This window comes from Mixophyes fleayi, chromosome 5, assembly GCF_038048845.1.
Source record: "Mixophyes fleayi isolate aMixFle1 chromosome 5, aMixFle1.hap1, whole genome shotgun sequence".
In the NCBI taxonomy this organism is placed as follows: domain Eukaryota; kingdom Metazoa; phylum Chordata; class Amphibia; order Anura; family Limnodynastidae; genus Mixophyes; species Mixophyes fleayi.
This window is the reverse complement of record NC_134406.1, coordinates 233,875,975-233,889,268: the sequence shown is the minus strand read 5'-3', so window position 1 is coordinate 233,889,268 and position 13,294 is coordinate 233,875,975. Positions and strand designations below refer to the sequence as shown.

At 39.9% G+C, this 13,294-nt stretch overlaps 1 protein-coding gene across 1 annotated transcript in view; it reads right to left on the bottom strand.

Moving 5' to 3' along the window:
- Positions 1–12,294, bottom strand: part of KCNB2 (potassium voltage-gated channel subfamily B member 2) — a 180,469-nt gene extending 168,175 nt beyond the window's left edge. The window contains exon 1 of the mRNA XM_075213649.1: positions 11,713–12,294. The gene's annotated coding sequence lies outside the window, so the exon portion shown is untranslated. The remainder of the gene's footprint in view (positions 1–11,712) is intronic.
- Positions 12,295–13,294: the final 1,000 nt, after the last annotated feature.

Genomic DNA, 13,294 nt, shown 5'->3' with positions numbered 1-13,294 from the left:
AACCTGTGTAACGAGGCTTTCAGAGATATTACTAGTTCCTAGTTCCTGCTACATAGTTATGAATATTGGTGCAACCCACATAAATATTGCTTCTTCTTTTTGGTATTATCCCATAGTCAATCAATCAATCAATAAAAAAAAATCACAAGTTATCAAGGCGAACACCATTGAACAAGGTAATTTACAAGCATTAAGTCAAATAACAGATAATCATTATATGCAGAAAATAAAAAGTACATATGAGAGTACAATGGTACAAAAAAACATTAATGTTTAAGATGCATAAAAATGCAAAATGCAAAGACAATTGGTAGAGTATGCATTACAATAGTAGCAAATTATTAAAAATGTATAGCAACAACATTATAGTCCAAAGAGAATAGTTAAACAGGATACTACAAACAAAGGGAAGTACATCTGGAACTGGGATAATACTAGGAGGTAAGGAAATGAGATATGGTAAGAACACATGGATCAAGTGATGAGGGGTGAGAGTTAGGCAAATAAGTAGGTGACTTACAGACACCATATGGACTGATGGAAGAGGGAAGGAGAATGGTAAAACAGGGAGATTGTGGAATGGGAGGGGAATATGCTAGGCTCAGTTACAGGCTTCTATAATGTGTTTTAACTATTAGCTCTTGACCACGCTAATACTATCAGGAGTCCTTAGTTTCAGTGATTTCAGTAACACATTCTAGAGGGAAGACAGCTCACTGACAGTGCTATAGAGCTTTGGGTACTCTCAGAGAAGTCAGTAAACAGCTTCTGAGGGCACAGGTTCCAAGCACATTGGGAGACAATCAACAATATCCTGTGGGAGTTGGCCAGTGATAGTTTTGTACGTCCACAGAGCTTTTCCTACCACCACATATAAACAGTAGTGATGGGTGGATAGGTGGGACTAGTGGTGAAGCACAGGTCTTTGTGGTAACGTATGTCCAACGTATGGTAACGTATGAAGTTTTTAGGAATAGAAATACTGTCTCTTGGCATCTGTAGTTAGTAGGCAATTTAACCTGAAGTAACAATATAGGGGTCTATATATCACAAACCTGCTAAACAGAAGATTTTCTTTCTCTGCCTCTTTTAGCTGTGAACAGATGACTTTTCATTTCATTCAATAATTTTGATATAAATGGCAAATAGGATTGGCCGCAGGATGGTTCCCTGTACGACACCTCGTGTTACCAGATTTATAGGAAAATGTTCACCTTTAGCCTTGTTGGTGCCTGTTAGAGACCTAGTTGTGGAACCAACCAAATGAGTAGGCTGTGGTTGACAGAGTCAAAGGCAGAAACACAGCACAAGCTTCTTGTTTTCTAGCTTGTATTGCCAGTCATTTATCACATCAGCCAGGGCAGTAATTGTGCTTTGTTCAGTTCTGAAGCCAGACTGCGTTAGGTTTAGGAGGTTAATATCATCTATAAAAAATTTCAGCTGGGTGATCACAAACGTTCCCGTAAGTTTTGCCGATACTCCTTGGCTGCTTTCACAGTATTTAAGTAACAGTTAGACCTTCAGCTGCTCTTTATTTACAACATAAGCTCAGTTTCAATGTCCCTGATTTATATAGTACAAATGCCAATGGTTATTAATGATTATTACAGCCACATAGCTATAGTCATTTAAAAAAACCACAAATAGCCAGACAAGTTGTGTTGAGAGTTGTGTATTTATGGAGTATGTTAGTTGACCATGTCTCACTACTCCTATAACTAATTTTTCAGGCAACCTTTACTATTTTTGAAATTGAAGAATCAACAAAACAAAAATGTTGAGTCTAAACAAACTAAGAAAGGGAACGGCTTTGCAGAATGATGAATACATGTTGAGAACAAGAGCAGTCAATGGATTCTCTGTATTTTTATAAGTCTCCTTTGCTTGCACTGAGCTTTAGCCTATTTTCTGTAATCGTGGCAAACAGTCAAAAAGGAGAACTATGCAGACCATAAGCTGGAACCACGACATCTGAACTCCTCCTATTGAGTGTCATAGATGAACACTTCTCCGCAACTGTAGTATGTTGGCTCTGAACTGTCTCCACCAAGCTTGGTGAACGCAGCACAACTTTGTACTGCAAATAGAACTTTATGAAAACGTTGCGACAGTACATGAGCATTCAGAGGCCTCAGATTATTATCACATAGTCAGCTGGATTTTATACAATTACATTAGACAGTCTGTAAGTTGAGGAGGTCAGCACATTTACACTGGTGACACAATGCATAAAGAGATGTGTAGTTTCCAATTATGGTTTATAGCAGGTGCTAGCAGCTACAGTGATGTAAACCTGTGGAGCCTGAAGAATGAAGCACCAGGGAAGAAAATGAAGGTAATGGCTATAAAATCCCCTTCATAGGGATTAATGCTGGAAATTATATTTATAGTCCTTCCCCGGACAACCACTTTATACACACTCCAGTCTTTTATACATACCTGATCACCTACTAATGATATAATTCTGTAGTATTTACTCTAGGTCACTTTCCCATAAGAACACAAAGCAGGAGCATGACCTTGCACATACTATTATACTCAGAAAGCCTCATATTTAAAGACTTTTTAAATTACCAGGAGGAGCATCTGCCCAAGATAACTGAAAAGCACAGCAAATCACTGATGTCTAGCTCTAACACTTTCACCCCTGAGTATGAAGTTGTAGGCTCTCTTAAGTGTCCTGTGTCCTGGGTTCCAACCCTAGACACCCTGACACTGCTAACACATATAGGCCAGTCTGTGGTTCTATTAATAGAGACCTGGGGCTAGATTTACTAAGCTGCGGGTTTGAAAAAGTGGGGATGTTGTCTATAGCAACCAATCAGATTCTAGCTTTCATTTATTAAGTACCTTCTACAAAATGAAAGCTAGAATCTGATTGGTTGCTATAGGCAACATCCCCACTTTTTCAAACCCGCAGCTTAGTAAATCTAGCCCTTGGTGTGTTATTATAGCCACGGAAGCCTCTACCGGAGAGGTTTAGTAGCGTAGGGGTCCCTGGCTTCATAATGGCTGCATATTGATTTCTGTCAGTAATCTGATTCAGCAGCTACTGATGCTAAAAAGGGAAGTACAGGAAACTGGCAGATTGTTGAAATGTTATTAGCATGCTGAAATGTTTTGTATTATTTGGAACAGATCGTAATGGGTGGATGCGACATTAGCTACAGACTGAAACTATTGGTCTAGTGATTTCTAGTGAAGCTTAAAGAACATGTACAGATAGTAAAATCTGTGTAGGGGCCTGTATATACATATATATATATATATATATATATATATATATATATATATATATATATATATATATATATTACTGTATATTTAGTTTAAATAAATAAGCAGTCTCCACATACTCCCATTATCCCACAGAATAGAGAATGAAGATAAAGAGGACGTAACAATTGTGGAAGGAGATATGAAAATCACTTATTAGTTGCCCCATACACAGACCACACCGACAATGAGCATCTCGTGGGAGGGGTTAGGAAGAAATGGACGGCGCGCTCACCTCCCTGCCACAACCTCCTTCTTCTCCATACTCAGATTTCCTGTGTTGCTTATTATATCAGACCAGCAGGAAGTGCATATGAAAGCAAACAGGAGAATGACAGGGCTAGAGGAGGTTCAGGAGAGGGAGAGGGTATATCTTGTACCTATACCTACTGACATGCTCCTGGAGGAGGTTCAGGAGAAGGTGTATCTTGTACCTATACCTACTGACACGCTCCTGGAGGAGGTTCAGCAGGAGAGGGAGAGGGTGTATCTTGTACCTACACCTACTGACATGCTCCTGGAGGAGGTTCAGGAGAAGGTGTATCTTGTACCTATACCTACTGACATGCTCCTGGAGGAGGTTCAGGAGAAGGTGTATCTTGTACCTATACCTACTGACACGCTCCTGGAGGAGGTTCAGGAGAGGGAGAGGGAGTATCTTGTACCTACACCTACTGACATGCTCCTGGAGGAGGTTCAGGAGAAGGTGTATCTTCTACCTATACCTACTGACATGCTCCTGGAGGAGGTTCAGGATAGGGAGAGGGTATATCTTGTACCTATACCTACTGACATGCTCCTGGAGGAGGTTCAGGAGAATGTGTTACTTGTACCTATACATACTGACACGCTCCTGGAGGAGGTTCAGGAGAGGGAGAGGGTGTATCTTGTACCTACACCTACTGACATGCTCCTGGAGGAGGTTCAGGATAGGGAGAGGGTATATCTTGTACCTATACCTACTGACATGCTCCTGGAGGAGGTTCAGGAGAAAGTGTATCTTGTACCTATACCTACTGACACGCTCCTGGAGGAGGTTCAGGAGAGGGAGAGGGTGTATCTTGTACCTATACCTACTGACATGCTCCTGGAGGAGGTTCAGGAGAAGGTGTATCTTGTACCTATACCTACTGACATGCTCCTGGAGGAGGTTCAGGAGAGGGAGAGGGTGTATCTTGTACCTACACCTACTGACATGCTCCTGGAGGAGGTTCAGGAGAGGGAGAAGGTGTATCTTGTACCTATACCTACTGACATGCTCCTGGAGGAGGTTCAGGAGTGGGTGTATCTTGTACCTATACCTACTGACACCCTCCTAGAGGAGGTTCAGGAGAAAGTGTATCTTGTACCTATACCTACTGACACGCTCCTGGAGGAGGTTCAGGATAGGGAGAGGGTATATTTTGTACCTATACCTACTGACATGCTCCTGGAGGAGGTTCAGGAGAAGGTGTATCTTGTACCTATACCTACTGACACCCTCCTGGAGGAGGTTCAGGAGACGGTGTATCTTGTACCTATACCTACTGACATGCTCCTGGAGGAGGTTCAGGAGAAGGTGTATCTTGTACCTATACCTACTGACACGCTCCTGGAGGAGGTTCAGGAGACGGTGTATCTTGTACCTATACCTACTGACACGCTCCTGGAGGAGGTTCAGGAGAGGGAGAGGGTGTATCTTGTACCTACACCTACTGACATGCTCCTGGAGGAGGTTCAGGAGAGGGAGAGGGTGTATCTTGTACCTATACCTACTGACATGCTCCTGGAGGAGGTTCAGGAGAAGGTGTATCTTGTACCTATACCTACTGATACCCTCCTGGAGGAGGTTCAGGAGAAGGTGTATCTTGTACCTATACCTACTGACACGCTCCTGGAGGAGGTTCATGAGAAGGTGTATCTTGTACCTATACCTACTGACACGCTCCTGGAGGAGGTTCAGGAGAGGGAGAGGGTGTATCTTGTACCTATACCTACTGACATGCTCCTGGAGGAGGTTCAGGAGAAGGTGTATCTTGTACCTATACCTACTGACATGCTCCTGGAGGAGGTTCAGGAGAAGGTGTATCTTGTACCTATACCTACTGACACCCTCCTGGAGGAGGTTCAGGAGAAGGTGTATCTTGTACCTATACCTACTGACACGCTCCTGGAGGAGGTTCAGGAGAGGGAGAGGGTGTATCTTGTACCTATACCTACTGACACGCTCCTGGAGGAGGTTCAGGAGAATGTGTATCTTGAACCTATACCTACTGACACCCTCCTGGAGGAAGCTCACAGAGATCAGTACATATGTCACAGTGAGATCAGTGTGTGAGGAGAGCAAGTACTGGGGAGGGAAGTCATGTTTAACCTGCAGTCTTTGTAGGGGCTGGAGGACAACTGGGCAGCTGAGGTTTATGGGACGAAAACATCCCTGGGTTAAGAACACACCCTGTCCATGCACAGCAGCACAGTTACCTGCTTATGCCACTTATGACAACCACTATGTGTGTTTAAGAGCGCAGAAATTAGTTATTTGATAGAACACCTCTCTTGGGGGTATATTACTAAACAGTGGGTTTGAACAAGTGGGGATGTTGCCTGTAGCGACCAATCAGATTCTAGCTGTCATTTATTTACAAAATACATTCTACAAAATGACAGCTGGATCTGATTGGTTGCTACAGACATCTTCACTTTTTCAAAACCGCAGTGAATATACCCGCAAGACTGACCTCTTCACCATATTTCTTTATGGTCCATGGTTTAATTATCTAGTAACTGTGCCTTATTGTTACCAAGGTCTATATCCATGGTCCAAAATGCTTGTCAAGTTAATTCTTCAGCTCTTAGCAGATAGGTATTAGAAGTACTCTTAAGAAAGGGTGTAAGAAAATAAAATAAATACAAATGTGGAGTGATGCTCTTTAAAGGTAAATAAGTGAGGTTAGTTGTGAGTTCATTTTCCATAAAATAATAATAATAATAATAATAATAGCAAAATAAATAGGTTTTATTTACAGGATATTTAAATGACTTAGTCAAGTATTTTTTTTAGCATTGTTTTATGAAATTTCACAAACATTTGCATTATAATGTTTAATACTCTACTAAATTCTGTACTCTGATTAAAACATCAGCTATGTTAATGATCTGCTTGTATATATTTATGACTGTAATACATCTTTGCCAAACAATATCCTAAAATGGTGCCTTTGCTTTACTGCTAATGACAGAACGTTTGGCTAAATCTTCTTTTTGTCCTTGAATGGCAGAGCCATGTATTACTTTTCACTGCTTACTTTTAAGCTGGCATCATAATGTCTGCAAAGTATTTCAGTATAAGAGGTTAGTGCTTCGTAGGATCCAATAGACATTTGTGGGCAGATACACAGTGGCTCCTGTGCAAAATGAAAAAATCCGTAATATGTAAATAAATTAAAATTATACTTTAGAACTGCCAAGAGAAGACCTAGAGACTGACTACTGAGCATTATAAACTCGTTAGTGCATTATCATGTATTTTTCTGACAGCGGATCAATTCTTGGCAGCGATGTGACTTTTACTAAATTACTGTATACAAGTAGTTTACAAGTTTAACTGAGACTAATGGTGATGCAAGTTCCTGTCTTGATCGTAGGCCCGATCAGACTTGTCTTTGGTGGCTTGTACATTATTCCTGAGACAAGAGTTAACAATATGTTTGTTTCACCCACATTCCCCATAATGGTGTATAATCCTTATGAGTAAACTGTTTTGTGCTGCAGGGGAAGTGAACAAGAGTGTTTAATAATGGATCAATGATGCTATACTTGCCTACTCTCATGGGAATGTCCAGAAGCCCCCCAAATTTTGGGGAGTGCTCCTGGATTATTGGGAGAGTAAACCCCTCCTAGGTCACGCCTCTCTTTGTATGGTGGGGCCTTGATGACACAATTTGCTTTATCGGTCCTCGCCAGACGATCCATCTCATCATGACTCCATTCCCTGCTGCATGATGATGCACCTTTGCGCAGCATGGGCAGGGCTGTCATGACTTCAATTGTCTCTTTGCACCAAACCATTACACCAGTTTGGTTTTATTAGGGAATGACATGCCCAGATTTACAATTATAATTACATAGTGAGACTACAAAGAAAAACTCTTCAAGTTAGGAAGAGACACCCCTTCATGAAACCGGTATCCAGACATAAGTACGTAAAGAGATACACATATATTATATATATATATATATATATATATATATATATATATATATATATATATATATATATATACTATACAACACATTCCAACCACACATGTTGATACTGCTGTTCAGCCTGAGAACTTAGTAACAGGATTATTGTACACATTCCAACCACACATGTTGATACTGCTGTTCAGCCTGAGAACTTAGTAACAGGATTATTGTACAGTTTGCTATGGGAAGATATCTGGCTGCTCGGACCTTGGGCTGGTAACCTGGGTTCAGTTCTGACCAGGATGCCATTTGCGTGAAGCTTGTATGTTCTCCCCATGTTCATGTGGGTTTCCTCCAGGTCCCTCTGGTTTCCTCCCACAGTCCAAAGACACAATGGTAAATGAATTGGATTCTGACTAATTTGCCCCTGTTGTGTGTGTTTGTTGGTTCCACTGGTTCAGAGACTGGCATGCTGGATAAGGTTTTATGCTTATATAGCTCTGCTGAATATAATGATGCTAAATAAATGACGTTTAAAAATAATAACTTACATTTATGCAAAATATTTGGTGGAATAATTTATAAGGATATATTTTTTTTTCTATTTTCTTTTTACGTTAACCAAATACCTCTTGGCCCACTTTGTTATAAACCCAAAAACTGCTACATGAGAGAATGCGAGTCTATCCAAAAATGCATGGATTCTGAAAAATATAATTGTTTTCACCAACTACCGTCCCCATTTAGAGTTATACGTAAAAGTGTGACTTTCGTGTACACATAAAAATGCATCTATTCTCTTACGTTTCTGTGATTGCTTTTTCAGTTGCATGTATCTTCAGAGCCAGGCCTATGGGATGTGCAAAGATATTCCTCCTAATAAGTGTATTTTAAATATCCGTGTAAGTGAAAACTAGACCCATCGCTAAAGGGGCATGATGTCTCCATGTCACTACTGTGCTAAGCTTACTTGGTGAGTGACCCTTATTCACACTCACAGGACAAGTGGGAGCAAGTATAATATAGCCTCAATTCAAAATAGGAGTGCGCATGAATAGGAGTGCGCATGCGCAGTGCAGCAAATTTTATGCATATCACATTTGTACATGGAGCAAATCCAACTCTAAATCAGGCCTTATAAATCTGGATTTTGCCCGGATCTTAGCTGGGTTAAATGTATGTAATAATATACAATGTGGTACGCAACATGGAGAAGTCACAATGGTAGAGTTGGACTGGAGTTGTATGGCCCTACAATAAATGAAAAAAAAAAAAGAAATAAAAGAAAAAAATCAAAACAAAATGAAAAGGTAGAAATTGGCTCAATAATTCAAATTATAAGAAGCTATTCTAGAGTACAAAATAATACATTTTTGTGTAGCACGTACATTTCGTTTCAATATATACATATCTAAAATATAAATATGAGTTAATGTCGAGACACCAGAGGGATGAAAAGTCACCTTTACCACGACATATAACGGGACTCTTAGGCTTGCTTAGTACCCACCACTGGATCCATTGGTAAGTGTCATGGCCAGTCCAGGCCCCTCACAGAAGCAGGTTTTCTTCTGAAAACACTATTAATGTGTTGATATAATACGCTGCTATGTCAGTCCTTCAGTCCTGACTTAATTTCAGTATGTGCCAGTCTCTAGGGGGTAAATGTATCAAGCTGAGAGTTTTCTGGCGGGTTTGAAAAGTGGAGATGTTGCCTATAGCACCAATCAGAGTCTAGCTGTCATTTTGTAGAATGTACTAAATAAATGATAGCTAGAATCTGATTGTTTTTTTCAAACCCGCCGGAAAACTCTCAGCTTGATACATTTACCCCTAGGTGTCCTCTCCCTCCCAAGATAGCACGGCTGTGTGTTTGTGTGTTAAATAAATTACCTACCTAAAATTTGCAATACTGATGTGTATGAAGATGACATACAGACACACACCATTCCTTACCAACGTGAATTTGACCTACAGAAACTCCTGCGTGATTTTGAAAACTGGACAATTTAAAGCATTTTTTTTTCTCACAGAGTAAACAGTTAAATTATTTAGAAACAATACAAAGGACTTGTGGCTTGGTCAACAACTAGTATCCATTCATCTGTACCCCAAAACCAGAGAACTCCACATAAACAAACGCTGTCCTTCAACCAGTTAGATTACATATTGCACAACTGTTGCAAATACCAATTCTTTATGATGGAAATAATGGATTTTCTTCAGATCCAAAAACAAACCTCCCCTTGATATAATTACAGTACACTGTCACTGCACCTCTTGTGTAACCTTCATAAATACACTGCTTTCATATACACACTTCCAGGTTATCTGAGTGACCCCTGACCCACTGTAGTCTGGGTGAAAACTTGTCATTCACCCAGACTACATTAATTCCATAAATAAATAAAATGGACTCTTTAATCTATATAAACTTCTAAAAATCTAGTGATATCAACTGTATACTGAACGATCCCCTTTCCCAGTACACACCCCTCAATCCTGCAACGACCCTGTCAAAAATCCTGTGTTTCCCTAAATTTCTTTAACTATCTCATCTGGAAAATATCTGTAACTGTAGATTATAACTGTCACTTATGACAACCGTATATTAATATCTGTATTCTATAATATATTTGGCCTAAGTACAAGCATATTCCTAATATCAACAGTAAAGTAACATGCATTATCAGATAAAACAATGTAAACATGATTATTTATAAAGGAAAATAAAAACAAACATTGAATATTCAAATCCATTCGAACAAACCCATAAGCATTTCAATACGTAGTGCTAACTATTAGGTCTTCAAATAAGAAAATAAATCTAATGCTAACGTGACTCTTTATATAATACTAGCGTCTGATTGGTTGCCATTGGTTACAGAACATCATTTCTCTTTGAACCATGGTATTAAATATATGAGTTCTGTGTTGATCATACTGCAGTGTGTGTGTTGAATTTGTTACTATATAGGAAACACTAAATCCATGTTTTGAATGGCCTGTGGACAACCAAAGCACCCAATGGCGAATGTTTGCCCGGCTTTAAGCAATCACTAGCCATATGCAATAACCACCTTGGGTTGAAGGTCACAACTTGACTATGACCACAATAGATTACCTACCTCCTTCACTGGATTTCTATCTCCACTGGTAATTGTCTTATGGACCTTCAAAATGTTGCTAAGCAATGTAGGCCCATTGTTCACTAAAGAAATGACAGATTACACTGGTAACTTACACAATGCCACACGCTTGTAAAACTTTTTATAGACAAGTACATTCTGTGCTGGCGTATATATATATATATATATTTATTTATTTATTTTCGACAGGCTCTGCCAGCTGCTTAGCAGCAGCGGATAGGATTATTATTGATTGAAATCATCTCTCTTTTAGTCTTCTTTTTCAGCCTACATTTTAGTATTGAACTTTCATTACTGATTATTTGCTGAGGATCCACCCTTTCATTTAGTCTCAACATCACCAAAGAACCAAATAATAAAAAAGCCCTTTATTGTGTAACCTCCACAAAACAGCAGATTCTTCAAGATTAAATGTTATATAACTTGATTTGCCTGGATTACAGTGACAGTAGGAACATATCCCCTTGTGTGTACATTTATGTGTATTTATAGCTTATGACACACAGAACATTGTTTCATCATTGGGTCATTAATTAAAACAAACACTTTCATGTGTCACATTTGGGGCTAGGGTCTTAATCTGACTAGAATGATAAATAAACAGATATAATCGAATAGTACATTCCACTCTGATTCTTCCCTTGCAACTGTTAAGTACATATATACAAAACATTTATAGATCACATACTATAACAATTCACTTCTGCACCATGGTCACAGTATATAGGTAATTGTGCAAAATTAAAAGCATTTCTCTCTTTATATAATAGATTGGAAGAGGTGTCTTTATACACACTGAGTACATTTTTATGGGTGATGGATAACAATACATAAATCTACACAATGCACACATCACAGTGACAAATAAGCAACATCCTTCTTTCACACTTTTCAAACACATCAGTAACGTTATAGATCACTCATCCCTTGAACAAAACATGGTGGTGATGATGACTACACTATGTAAGCTTGGCTACCCTTTAAGTCTCTCAACTTGATGCCATTGGCCCTTGTTGCCATTGGACTCCTTGGGAACTAACACCTGGGTACTGTAAGCAGAGATGATTCATCCCCGGGGAGGGTGACTGTAGAGTAGAGAAGAAATACCCCATCTACTTACCTTGCTTAAAGTGGACTAAACACAAGCTGGCCAGCCCCAGAAAGGATGGGTTCATCTCTTATCCGGAGGTAGCTAGATGTTCTGTAGGAGAAGACACTTCGTACTCTCCTGGCCAATTTTGTTTTGTCCCATGTCGTGCTTAGTGGACCTTCCCAGAGCTCAACAAGTCTAAAGAGGGATGCGCTGCAAGCAGAGGCTAGAGCAAAAGTGTCATGTAGTCCCAGGGAGCTTAGCCCTGGTTGGAAAGCACAGTTCAGTTGTGTGTGGAGTGCATCCTCTTCATGTGATGGGCTGATCTGTGCTGCGGCTGTGGATGGATTGTGGAATGGAACAGCAGGCAGCTCAGCGCAGCTTGGAGACAGTGAACTGCAGATACATAGTCACACATTCACACAATCACACACTCACTCTGCAGCCACACACGCGTACAAGACTTGTTCTTCCCAAGCACAAGGGATAGACCGGGCTGGATCTCCCACAATCTGGCTCAGAGGATCTAGAGGTGAAAGCTAATTGGATTGAGCTCTGCATCACCAAGGACAGCAGCAACAGATCGGCAAGTGCTCCTAACCAAAGCCAAGAAATCCCGAGGAGAACAAGCAGAGAGAGGAGAGGAGGGGGTCGGGGGAATCCTATTCTGAGAACAGCTTTAACCCATTCATCCTTTAACTCTTTAAAGTCCCCCCTCCGCCTGTTATTGTGAGCACAGTGTTCTCTCCAGTCCTCTGTTGTCAATCACACAGTTTAACACTTATGTGCCATCTTCTCACACAAGATCACCTGAAATCTCACACCTTGGCTTCCTAAATAAGAAGCCCCACCTGTCCTATATCACTCTATGCCTAAAATATCCCTTTCTCGGGAGTGTATATTAATCAGATCATGTCTAACAAATAAAACTCAATCCGTTTCATCTTTCACCTTGCTAACAGGTCACTATGTTTCTGACCTCAGAAACATATTTTGGTGGATATATATATATATATATATATATATATATATATATATATATATATATATATATATATATATATATATATATAATGACCATATGACCACCACAAACATTACTATATTCAAATCGTCTCCACCTTCATGGTCTGAGCTTTGCAGTCTCCACCTGCAAGGGTTAAGTTATATTTGCCTTTTTATAGCTATATGCTTGGTTGTTATGGTTCCCCAGAGCAGGATGGAAAACGTCCGTGTTAGTGCATGGAGATGGCATATAGGGGACGCCACTGACAGCCATGGCGGTGAGCTTGTTGTTCGGCTATAAATAAGAAAAGGGTCACACACACGTTCTCTGCGAGCTGCCACAGCGCTCACTCTATTCATGCAGAAACAGGAGAGTGTTCCCCCAGAACACAGCACCACATCCTCAGGCTGTGGCTGAAACACAGTTAATTGTTGAAACGCTTTATAAGACACAATCTAGTCATTCCAATGCTATTGTCTTATCTCAGTGGATGATGGACTGTGCTGAACAGCACATTACCCTTATTATTATTATTATTATTATTATTATTATTATTATTAATAATATTATTATTATTAATATTAATATTCATTCCAAATACCATTA